We start from the raw sequence: 12124 nt of genomic DNA on the forward strand, positions 1-12124 counted from the left end.
TACTTTTCGGACGGTATCAAAAAGTTAGAAAATCGTTGGACTCGCTATATCGACCTAAAAGGAGAGTATGTTGAAAAATAAAACCGACTTTGGCCAAAAAAAACGTCTTCGTGTTTCATTTTTTAGGGAGTTATCAGACTGCCTAGTATCTTCACGTTTCGAGACCCCCTTAATCCGAAAATCAGGTTTTCACGCTGGCGTCTGTCTGTCCGTCCGTAAACACGATAACTCTCGAAAAAATAAACGAATCAAATTCATCTTTAGCACACTTTTTTTAGTTCCTAAAAGAAAAGACGAGTTCGTGAACCAGCCATTTTTGATAAAAATTCAAAAAGTGAGCGCATTTTGAAAATTTTTGAGACCACTTTTTTCTGAATTTGAAAATTCTATGTGCGGATATTTATAAAATTAAAAAGAGCAAACAATTTATCCTTATGAATTTATTCGATAAAAAGAATATTCTCATAGTTATAGCGTTTTTTCAATTTTTTTAATCAACCGAAAATCAAAATTTAAAGCCGAAAAACGCACGATATGAAAAAAAGTCCAGAAAAGAACAAAATTTCTTTTTGAAAACCCTACAAGAATATCATAACCAATTTTTGGATTTTCTTCAAAAATCGAAAATTCAAATTTTCATTGCACAAAAAATAATGGAAAATAAAAAATTCCATTTTGTGGACAAACTATGTAAGGATACGAAAAACGATGAATTAACAAAAATGTTTATCCCAAAAAAGATCTACAATATCGTTAAGAATCACTTCATCGGATGCGTACTTTTTGTTTTATTCGTGAAAAATAACGTTAAAAAAAATTAAATTAAAAAAATGTGTGGAAAACGACGAAAGTTACGAGAAAAAAATGCAACAAAACCTGTTTACAATTGTCTGTCGGAAATTGAGCGCGCCGCGCGAGTGTCACAAGTAGAATGTATACCTCAAAGTCTACAGAGCTTTGAGAAACTTAATCTTTGACTATACTCAATTAAGTAGACCATTCAGAATATGAAAACGCATATAAATACTGCCATCTAAAAGAGATCTTTTTGATAAAGTTTTTTTCAAGCATTCCAAATGCAAAGAATAAATATCCGAGCGCGAAGCGCGAAGTGTAATTATGTTCGAGCGCAAAGCGCAAGGTAACCTATTATCGAGCTCGAAGCGCGAGATCCAACCGTCGCGCGCCCTAGGTGCGCTCAAACTTGCAACCGAAGCGTGCCGCGCGCATAGCGCGCGATGAGACTGTGCCTGCGAAGCGGGAAGAGTTTTTTTGATTAGGTCACAGTAACATTTTGCAGTTCTAAATTGATTTGCTTAAAAGGATACGCAAGTTTGCTTTTAACTGTATGCTTTTCAATAATACTACAACAGTTTTCATTTTAATTAAAATTCTGTTCGAACATAAAACATTGGTTTTTTTTAAAGAAAATAGCATGCAATACGTAAAAATATTGAGAAGAAACATCTTTCAAGAAAGGTGCACGGCTAGGGTCGTGCGAATTTTTCGGCTGACTTGAAAAAAATCGATTTTCTAAAGAAAAATGCCGTTAATAGTTTGTTTTTTCACTGCTTTGTCACTCAGTTTCAATGGTAAGCACATTGAGGATTTCAAAATTTACAATCGAAGTGTAAAAAATGGTACTAATTTCATTGTGAATCTTAGGCATCTTAGGCACCACGTTTCGAGACCCATTATATACGAAAAAAACAACAGATTTTATGATATTGTTTGTCTTCGTCCCGTAATCATCTGTATAATCCATTATTTTTGAAAGAGTATTCGCATTAGATTGCGCTTTTTCCCGCATATTTAAAAGCCAGAAAGAAGAGTCGAGTTTTAATTTTTATTTTATTAATTTTATTTATTAATATTAATATTAATAATATTAATTATAATATTAATATTAATATTAATTATTATTAATTTATCAATATTAATTTTATTTAAAATAAAATTGTTGGATAAACGAAACAAAATACGAAACAAATGAATCGACAAAAGTTGTTCATCCAAGAAATCTTTACAAACTTGTTGATAATTCTTTCTTGGCAGGATAACATTGAAATAAAAATAAATTGTTTCTTTAAAAAAGACACAACATGCAATAAAAGATAAATAAACAAAACTGTTCGTATAAATTATATCTATTTTGCTTTAAACTATTTTTTAATAACAACATAGCTTTCCTAAATTATATCTGCAGATTTGATTTTAATCTTCTTTGAAAAGACGCGCACTTTTTTTAAATAATAAAAACAACATAATGAAAATACGTATGTTTCAATATAAATACACATTATGAATTGTAATAGTATACATTTATTGAAATGATGCATTATTCAGGATAGCTGCGAATAATGATTTATGCCGAATATTTTACAAGATCTGTATAAGCCGTCCCAAGCCGTTGTTCAGATTTTAGTAAAGTACAAGATAATTCGGCAAGTGTTGCAAATTCTTCATTCACTTTTATTGTGGTCATGATCAGAAAGTTCCATTACTATTTTTACAATCTTTGCTTTGGATACATTTTCTGAGCCTGCGATGCTTTTTGTAGATGAGCATGAACTAAATTATAAAAACTATTGTCCATTGCACTGAATTTATACTAATCTACCGGAAGGGCGCCTGCAGAAACATTGATTTCCTCCTTTGGGTTTATATAAGGAATTAAAAATTATAATTCCTTGTTCTACGCATCCAATTTTCCTGTTAAATGGCTTTTTCCAAATTAAGTTCTGATCCTCTGCCAGTTTTTTTTTACAAAACTCACCTGAAATCCAATGTTTCATGTATATATGTATATTTCGTAGCCACTAAGTGTAATTAGAATTTCTCTCTACACAACACAAACTTGAATTAATATAATTTCAAAAATTGAAATTGTGGCCTTATAATTGTTTTATTCATAAAATAATTATTATGTTGCAAACCGTTGCACTTTTCTTACAACATACTAATTTCTAACGAATAACACTAATGTCACCTAAAGCTGTTGAAAATTGTGATTTTATTTTTTAAAGTCAAATAATTTTTCTATAAAATAACCGTCTTTGGGTGAAAAATGCTAATACAACCTATTATTGTTTAAGCATCGTACATACCCTTGCAAATCTAATGATTTTTCTAAATATCGATTTTAGACAAAAAGCACTAAAATAATAAAAAATTGGTTTAGATTATTGCAAATCCTGTTTTAGATACGCGAGAATAACCCAAATGTTAGCAAATATTGATTTGTTCATTGAATTTTTACATAAAAATTAGCAATTACAAACCCTTAAAATCAGTAATACATGAGGATTTTTTCTCCATTTGTCACCTTGGCTATACATCCTTTGTCAAATTAGTCTCCTCCTCACTGAGTGAGTCACGCCTACCCCGAAAGGGAAATGGTCTAATGGTATAATAATAATAATTCGATTTCATGGCATCATGGAACCAAAAAATCTCCTTGACGACGAATTTGGAAAATTTACATCCTGAATAAGGTAGATGCACTGGCAATCGTCACTGCATTAGTTATCGTCAGATGGCCCAGTATTTTTCGTATAACAAGACTCACTCTTGCCGCGTGTGATAAAAAATAAGATTTCTGGTCAGGTCAAATATCCTTTCATCAAATTAGTATACTCTACTCTGTTAATACTCGTACTTGGAAACGTGCCTTACGATAACCAACACATTTGCATAATTTGAATTTTAATCGTAAATAAAAATTGACTCTAATCAAACATCATGTTGTAAGTGATCAGAATTAAATTTTTCTATATTTGCTTGAATCCGTTAAGCCACACGGAGAAAAATATATCGCACAATGATATCACAAAACCTCTATATTGCAAGAATGCACAATATGATATCGTGCAATCAGGTCTTGGAGCTTTGTACGATATTATAATGCACTAATATGACAGAAAAAAATGAAGTTAAATTTTGTTGCTCTCGTCTGCTATACGGCGTCCTTAGCAGCAATGGAAAAAAGCAGAGTATGAGTGAGTTCGAGCTATAAATCGGGACACCAGATTTAAAACAATCACAGAAAAAAGTAAGAAATTGCTGCAGGTAAGACCTGCAACTGAGGTTAGAAAAATAATTCTGAACTCGTTGACGCAAAGTGTAACTGACAGATGGGAATCCCCTTTTCTCTCAAATTTAATGAAGTTAGACGACGCTGGATAGCGCTAGCGTCGTAATTGTCACTATACCTCGAATACAAATGGAGCGATTATACGATGAAAGATTATCCTGGCAAGGTTACAAATCGGAAATTATTTTCGATTGACGTGAAGTTTATCTGGCAAGGTTAATTTTTGTTCCGGTGAATCTTTCACCTGGAATCGATGTAAACTGTATCTTTAATTTTTTCTGTGATCGTTTGTTCACTACTCGAACCCTCGCAAGATCACAAAAGTAGAATTACAATGTGATAGCGTAATAAACTTAAATTCTTACGTTATAGATTGCACAATTATGCGGTATATAATGTTCAAACTTGCAATGTACGATATTACGATTTTGCACTATTATAATGCGATAATTACGATATATAGCGCAGGAATTGCGATATATATTGTAATTCATGCGATATAGTTCTCTCAGTGTATTTGTGCAAAATAAGAATTGTGTTTTAAATACACTTATGAGGATTTTTAATTTCCAATTTGGCTTTAGGTGACGATTACTAGTGCATTTACATTGTGTGCAAAATTAATGTTTTGAAAATGTATTTATCCCCTTTATCTGAAGTTTGGCACAGTTTCGGTCATAAGTATAAAGAAAACAAGTAAAGCCCACATTAAAGTAGTTCCTTCCTTGTGGAACAAAACAATTGCACTTTGCGTTATACTGGTAATAACAATTGTTTGCTAAAGAAAAAAGAAATTTTTTACTTCGAGGGACATATTATGTAAATCCTTAAAAGTGGGACAGTAGTTTGTTAATATTTGCTATAATCTTTCCTTTTCTACGATACTTGAGGAAAGGAAGGATGTAAGGAACTAGATATTATAGATGTTTCAAAATATGTATGTATTTCGGGAATCCTCTTACAGCATGCAGGGTTAATATCACGTCTAGCCTGTCTGAAACTCGTCTACCTCAGCATATGTAGTCTGATCGCTTCTCGAGTTTCAGACAGTTATGAACCGTCACTGTGTTTACACGTTGACTTAGGAACCTCGCCAATCTCGCAGCTACGTCAATCATTGTTCGCAAATGCTTGACCGACCGCTTCCGAATCTATGTTTGCCTTTCCAGTGTGCATACTCAGGTATGTCTACACATAAGGCCTGTGGATATGTACTCGAAACGCTCTTGTCAATTAAGGTCTTGATTATATATAAGATAAAAACACATTTAAATTATAGGATAAATTTTGTTGCAGCTAATCTCAAGATGGGGTTCCATCTCGCTCGGAGTTGGGGTAGGAAACTATCGTCTTTTGTTTTTGCCGAAAAACTGTGAAAACAATTGACAGCAGGTAACGGTTCGTATCCCAAGTCCGACGGAAACTGTACCTTGCAAATGGTACCATTAACACTACCAAGACTAATTTTTCTTTCAGGGAAACGGTATCCTGAAATTAGCTTTAAGTACACACTTTGTCTTTCTGTGTATGGGAAGGGAGCAATTATTTAATTTGTACACACTGAACAAATGGTTGGTTTAGAGAACAAACTTTTTATTAGTCGAGTAGGTAATAGTTGTGATAAGTACTTCCATGGTAAAAATAACATCAGAGCATCAGTTTTTTTGAAAATCTATGCATCATGTATTGAAATGAATAGTTTGTGGGACAACTGATAAAGTAGTAGGGCCAACTACTACAGTTTGTAATAGATGCCGCTGCCACTAAAGTGGTTATGGTAACTAATTTTACTTCAAAGAATGGAAGTAGTTTTCCTTACTACTTTTTTTGTAGCAAAAATTTCTGATGGTAGATAACCATATTTCCAGGTGGTTGTATTCATTACTCCAAATAGTCCGTCTTGCTCCTAAATTAGTGGTTCTAAGTACTTAAAATAGTAATGTCTTAACATTTAAAATTAGTATATTTTGTACTCCTGAAAGGAAATATACATCGTTTATCAAGAATGAAGTCCCCCTCAATGAGACTGTAAAAATTTGGATGAGTATATTCTCGTGATAATCAATGAAAAATGTAAATTTAGATAGAGATCCTCGAGAATAAACTGGTTACAAAACGATTCGAGGACAAATAAACTGAAAAGATGGTTAGTTGGGCGACTTGTTCCTGCATGAAACTAGTTAGTATCACCATCGATATAATTGTTTTTGCTGCTAACACTATCTTTAGGAATAAAAACCTAGTTGTCCCAACCAACTTTTTCAGTGGAGCCGAGATTATTGCACACAAACCGTAACTGCAAATTAATAAAAAAATAAATAAAAATGCGTTTATCTTGTCACAAAATATAAATATTTAATGTTTTATGTAGAAAGCCAGTATTTATTTTCCAAAAATGGCGACAAAAGTGTATATGGCACTTTGAAATGAATTTTCGACAGCTATCGCGCATATACGCTCAATTTCATGTGGACGACAGTATATAATAATAAAAACCTTGTTGTCCCAACCAACCGCTTTTTCAGTTTATCGCCGTTGAATTTTTAAATGTTACTCATTTGGAAAATTCATGAGGTTAAATACCCGCAGTGAACTTAAATTTGATATCCTTGCGAGTTGAAATCGGAAAATTTCCAAAGGATTCATCTTTGACTAATAAATCTTTTTTCACCGAGGGTTAGTGAATGAGTAAATACACTGTATGCTAGGAATAGAAAGTTTATGTAAAAGAATAAGTGTGAAAATATAAGTCTGCAGTAAAAAGGAAATGTAAATTGCCCTGGAAGATTATGTATCTGCAATATTTATTATCTTAAATGTATATTTATTTTCTGCATAATTGCCCTTTTGTAAATAAATATTTTGTTAAAGTGAATTTTTTCTTCCTTGCGATAAGTACAGTAGAACATATTTATTTATATAAAATTGTTAATAATTATTCTTTTTTATCTCTTAATTCTTCCACAAACTGTATTTTTTTTAATGGAATTTCGTCAGACCTACTCTTCATATCATTTAAAACATTATTTTAATTCATCAATATTATAAAAGATGATATACATTTTTCCATGTATATGTGCTACATTCAAGTTATGCAGGCGATATGTATAAGTAAAAAATTTTAAACTAACATGAAATAAAATTAATCTCAATTATGTTTTTGGTCATATATACGCAAAAGAGTGATCCGGGTAGTCTGATTTGATCCCACCATAGTAGATTAAACATATCGAAAGGAAAAATTCCTTTTTTGATTTTCATATACGAAGTGTATACACTGTCGGTACCGGTAATAAAAAAATTGTGGGTACCGGTAAAAAAATTGTCGGTACAGGTAAAAAAAAAATTACCGGTACCGACAGTTTTTTACCGGTTTTTTCAGAAAGCATATTTCTAGCAAGGTAGCGGCAGATCGCGAATATTCATGGAATTCAGGGAATTCATGAAATTCAAGGAATTCCTGCAATTCAAGGAATTCATGCAATTCAATGAATTCAAGGAATTCATGCGATTCAATGAATTCAAGGAACTCATGAAATTCAATAAATTCATGGCATTCAAGGAATTCTTGCAATTTAAGGAACGTAGTGGCTGACCTGCCGGCGCCGGCAACATTGTTAGTTGCCGGCGCCGGCAAGATTGCATGTTACCGGATTTTTACTCCTTTTTTTTACATTTTTTTGTTAAATCGTATACTGATGCATTTTGATGGGCAGATTACAAACCTGGACTTTAAAATACATGCAAATATAATTTTCAGTGTTAAAACTTTAAAAAATTACGTTTTTTGTTTACGAAGTTTATATACACTATCTGTACCGGCAAAAAGCATATGTTCAGCATACGAAAGGAACTTTTACGCATTTTAGAGTGAGGCCATGTAATTGAGGAGTTATTTTGATAATTTTTGGCTTTTAACGCGTTTAACGAAACGTTTCATGTATAAATCACACTTTATCGTCGATTACGAATCAAGAATTACTATTGATGTCTTGTGGGGGTAAAAATGCACCCCTGAGTCTAGTGGCATAAATAATGTAAGGTCGCATCCCTACCCCTTTTCCAACGCCACGTGAGGGCGGGCAGGCACCGCTGTGACTGGTCACAGAAATAATGTAAGGTCGCACCTCTACCCCTTTTCCAACGCCACTTGGGGGTGGGAAGGCGCGGCTGTGTTTAGTCACAAAAATAATGTAAGGTTTCATATATGTAACCTTTCATATATGCATATTCTAGATATATTTTTAAACGATTTTTGAGTGGCGGTTCAAAATTCTATGGAGTTATGTAGCCTCAATTTAAAAAAAACATTAACTGGCGATAAGTTGGATGGGATATGTGAAATGTCCGAAAGTTATGTAATCGAACCCCAGAAGAGGTTTTTAAATTTATATTAATTTTCGCTTAATCTCCGTTGATAGCCATTTCTCATAGATTACAGAATTAATTTCATACAGGAATTACTATGAAGCAAAGATAAAAAATTGCTTAGTTTGTTGAGAACTGAGAAATGAGAACCATAAACAATAAAAGTTCCTAAAGTTGACTTAAGTTTGAATCATTACAATCACTGCATAAAACAGTTTAAAATATATTTATCTTCCAGTCCTTTTCTGTTTAGTTTTTAAAGTTCTTTTTTATACTAGAACAAGAGGTAATAGAATTCGGCGTCTCATAGTCTTAAGTTTTTATGAACAATGTGACAAAATTAATAAAAAGATATGGCACAAAAATTACCAAATTTCAATATTAACAAATTATTCTAACTTTTAGAATAATTAACATTTTCTAAAGTTTTTGGCTCATTTTAAACGTAAATTTCCATAATATTTTGTTAAATTATTAGGATAGTTAAGATACGTTGTATCTCAAGATTTATTCATAGTGTATACTTGACTTAATACTTGATTACTTAACATAGACCAGTAGACCCACAAAATTTAACACCTTCTTTAAAACAATTCGCTGGTCACCATCTTGAAACATCGTCTAATTTATACTAAAACCAAAAAGTTGTAAATATATTATAATGCGAAATAAATATAATAAGACGTGTACTCCACACACACACACAAATAAATAACAGATTAAAACTATTGTAAATGTTGAATTGTTTTCTTGAAACATAATATATTCTACTTATTTAGATTTTTTCTTGTGAGTACTTAACTATATATATGTTTTTTATTTTTAAGAGCATTTTTAGTTCCAAGCTTGAATCTAGAGAAAATTGTCCACAATTGTAGTTTGAAAAATGCAGAAGATATCGCTTTTTCCACGTAGATAATAATGATCTTGTCAGGTGCTAAAGCTAAACTTAATGATGCATATGTATGTGCGTGAGATGAGACACGGAGTGAGGGCAAGCGAACGAAGGAGAAATCGGGAAACGAGAAATGTCGTAGCGAGAAGGGTCGTAGAGCTTGCTGTATTAGGAGTTGCCGATAAAAGTATCTTTGCGTTTTTTTGTTAGTTGAGTGTTAGTTGAGTGTTGGTGATGCATATTACAGCTTTAACAAATATTTTCTCTTTTATGTAACAGACATTTCGAATTATTGATTTGCAGTAATTATCAAGTGGCAGCAAATTTTAGGGTAGGCCCTATTTAATGTATTATTGGGAGAAACAAGCAAAATAGAATATATTAAATTTTGATTGTGCATTAAATGTGTGATATAATATTATATACGTACAAAAACTTCCGATCAAGATGTTTAAAATTATCTATTGAAATGTTTTTTCTCTGGTCCTGAGAACGTTGCTCCCAATCTAATAATTGACTTGTTTGTAGGCGTCGTCGTACAGTGGTACATTTAAAGTCTACGAAATTATATAAGAAATGTCTAATTTATTCGCTATTTGCAAAATTACACAACAGTTTTCGTCGATTTTTTTTATTTCAATCATTTTAGAGTTAACGACATTCTTTAACATTAGGGCGATATTCACGAGCAACCGATAAATACATAATAAAATATATTCTCCTTACTTTCCACCTACAAATTTCTAAGTTTGAGAAGGATTTTCTAAATCAACTTAAACGAAATACAAATTCTGTAATAAAAGTTTTGCATATTTTTATTAGGTATCGTTATACGCCTCAAGTAAATTAGACACTTCACTGGCAAATATTCAAATTTTACCCTAACATCCCTAAAAAAAATCATAGTGTATTCACTTTTTTCAGTTATATTAGGGTAAAATTTGAATATTTTCTAGTAAAGTGCTAGACCGTGTTTTTCTTTTGTTTGTAATTTCACGTCGCGTAATCGCATTCTAATGACAAATTTAAGAAAGTGGATGAAATTTCTAAATCTTCCAAATTAAATCATTTGCCACATTAAACTTTCAAAATTAAACTATGAAAAAAAGTATGCAAAATTGCATAATTTTTACTATACACTTTAAATATTGAAGGTTGTTAAATTAACAATATTCTGCATTAAAGAATTTCCAATTTTGAGTTGTCAATAAAAACTGCAGCCCTTTCAAGGCGACAGTCGCAAGCGCTCTCGCTCTGCCTCTGAGAAACTGCATGGGCCAGCAATTCTAGGAAGAACTAAAGCACGGGGTACTAAAATGCGGCTCTGGTGTATATAAATTATTTAGGATTAATTCAGAATTTAAATCAGTTGAGTCTTTAAAATGTTAAAAAATTTTTACTTACCCCTGAGAGTTGTCTCCGGAAAATATTCGCCTTTTTTGGTGAAGAAACCGCAACCTTCTTCCAGCAATCCTCCCACTTTTGGCAGCACTCCTTAAAGTCACTTTTCGGAATATCTAACAGCTGCTTAGTCACAATCTGTTTTATTCCATCTACGTCTTGAAAATCATTTTCCTTTTAGAGAATACTGCGATGAATAAGCAGGTGGGTTTTCGTAATAAAGGACACAGACGCCACCGGGCGTTTCCCTCTTACTGCGACATGTAATCGCTTCAGAACGTCTAAGTAATGTTTTTTGTTATTACCTGAACTTTTTCAGTTTATTTATGGCGCACAACACTTTCCTGGTCGAAGAAAACAGTGAGCATTGCTTTGATGTTATTCCAACTGTTGTACGCTTTCTTCGGGCTCAAGCATACAGGTGTCTTCCACTGCACAGATTAGGTCTTGGTCTCAGGCATAGCCATAGAGCTATGACTTGTCACTAGTAATGAATTTTCGAAATATTTTCAGGTTTTGGGCGACGTCCGCTCGATAATTCTTTTGATCTTCCGTCAACAGCTATGGAACGAATTTTTCCGAGGACATTCTCTTTGACTCTCACTATTCAACGATTATTCTACACTCTTCTTGCTTTTTAACATTTTTTTATTAAAAGTAAAGCACCAGGAAAAATTATATATTATTACCAAAATTAAAAAGTGGCCTATTTTGCTGGTTTTTATTTTTCTTCAAATAAAAAATTTACGAATTTCGATGTGCGACTAACCAAATTGTATATCTTTTCAATAAATTTAATGATAATTAAACTTTTTTTTCGCAAATTTTTGCGATGATCACAATTTCCAAAAAACATGATTTCGCAAAGTTTGAGCAATGCGCAGTTTCTTGCGTTTGCGAACTCGATGTTGAAAACATACGGACCGTCATCCCAAGCAGCAACACTACACGAGTATCGATATCGCTTACATCCTGATAATCCGTTTTCAATAAATGCCTTGCTGACGCGAATGTTAGTAGGGAGCATCAAAAAAGGTTCTCCGTAAATGGAAAATATATGTTCTTGACAATAGCACAACTACCCGAGTAAAAATTGTTTGACTTGGTTTCGACTTGAATTGACTTGAATTCAACATGTCTCCGTTTTGAGACATAGCCAGGCTTCAATTTATGTCATGGAGAACAGTTTTTATGTCTTGAAGACATATATTTATGTCCTGAATTGAATTTTCACGTCTCCAAGAGGAACGGTTTCAAACAGAAAGGGTCCTAAAAACTCCTAACAAAAAGGATCATTTTGAATTTCATAAAAGCTAATCTTTGTTAATGATTAAACAATTTTGTATATTTTTATACTATATATATGT

General features: G+C 32.5%; 1 protein-coding gene across 1 annotated transcript in view; it reads right to left on the bottom strand.

The window, feature by feature from the left end:
- Window positions 1-12124, bottom strand: part of LOC117169071 (lachesin-like) — a 388598-nt gene that overhangs the window by 292850 nt on the left and 83624 nt on the right. The window lies entirely within an intron of this gene.

This window comes from Belonocnema kinseyi, chromosome 3 (assembly GCF_010883055.1).
Source record: "Belonocnema kinseyi isolate 2016_QV_RU_SX_M_011 chromosome 3, B_treatae_v1, whole genome shotgun sequence".
NCBI classification, from domain to species: Eukaryota; Metazoa; Arthropoda; class Insecta; order Hymenoptera; family Cynipidae; genus Belonocnema; species Belonocnema kinseyi.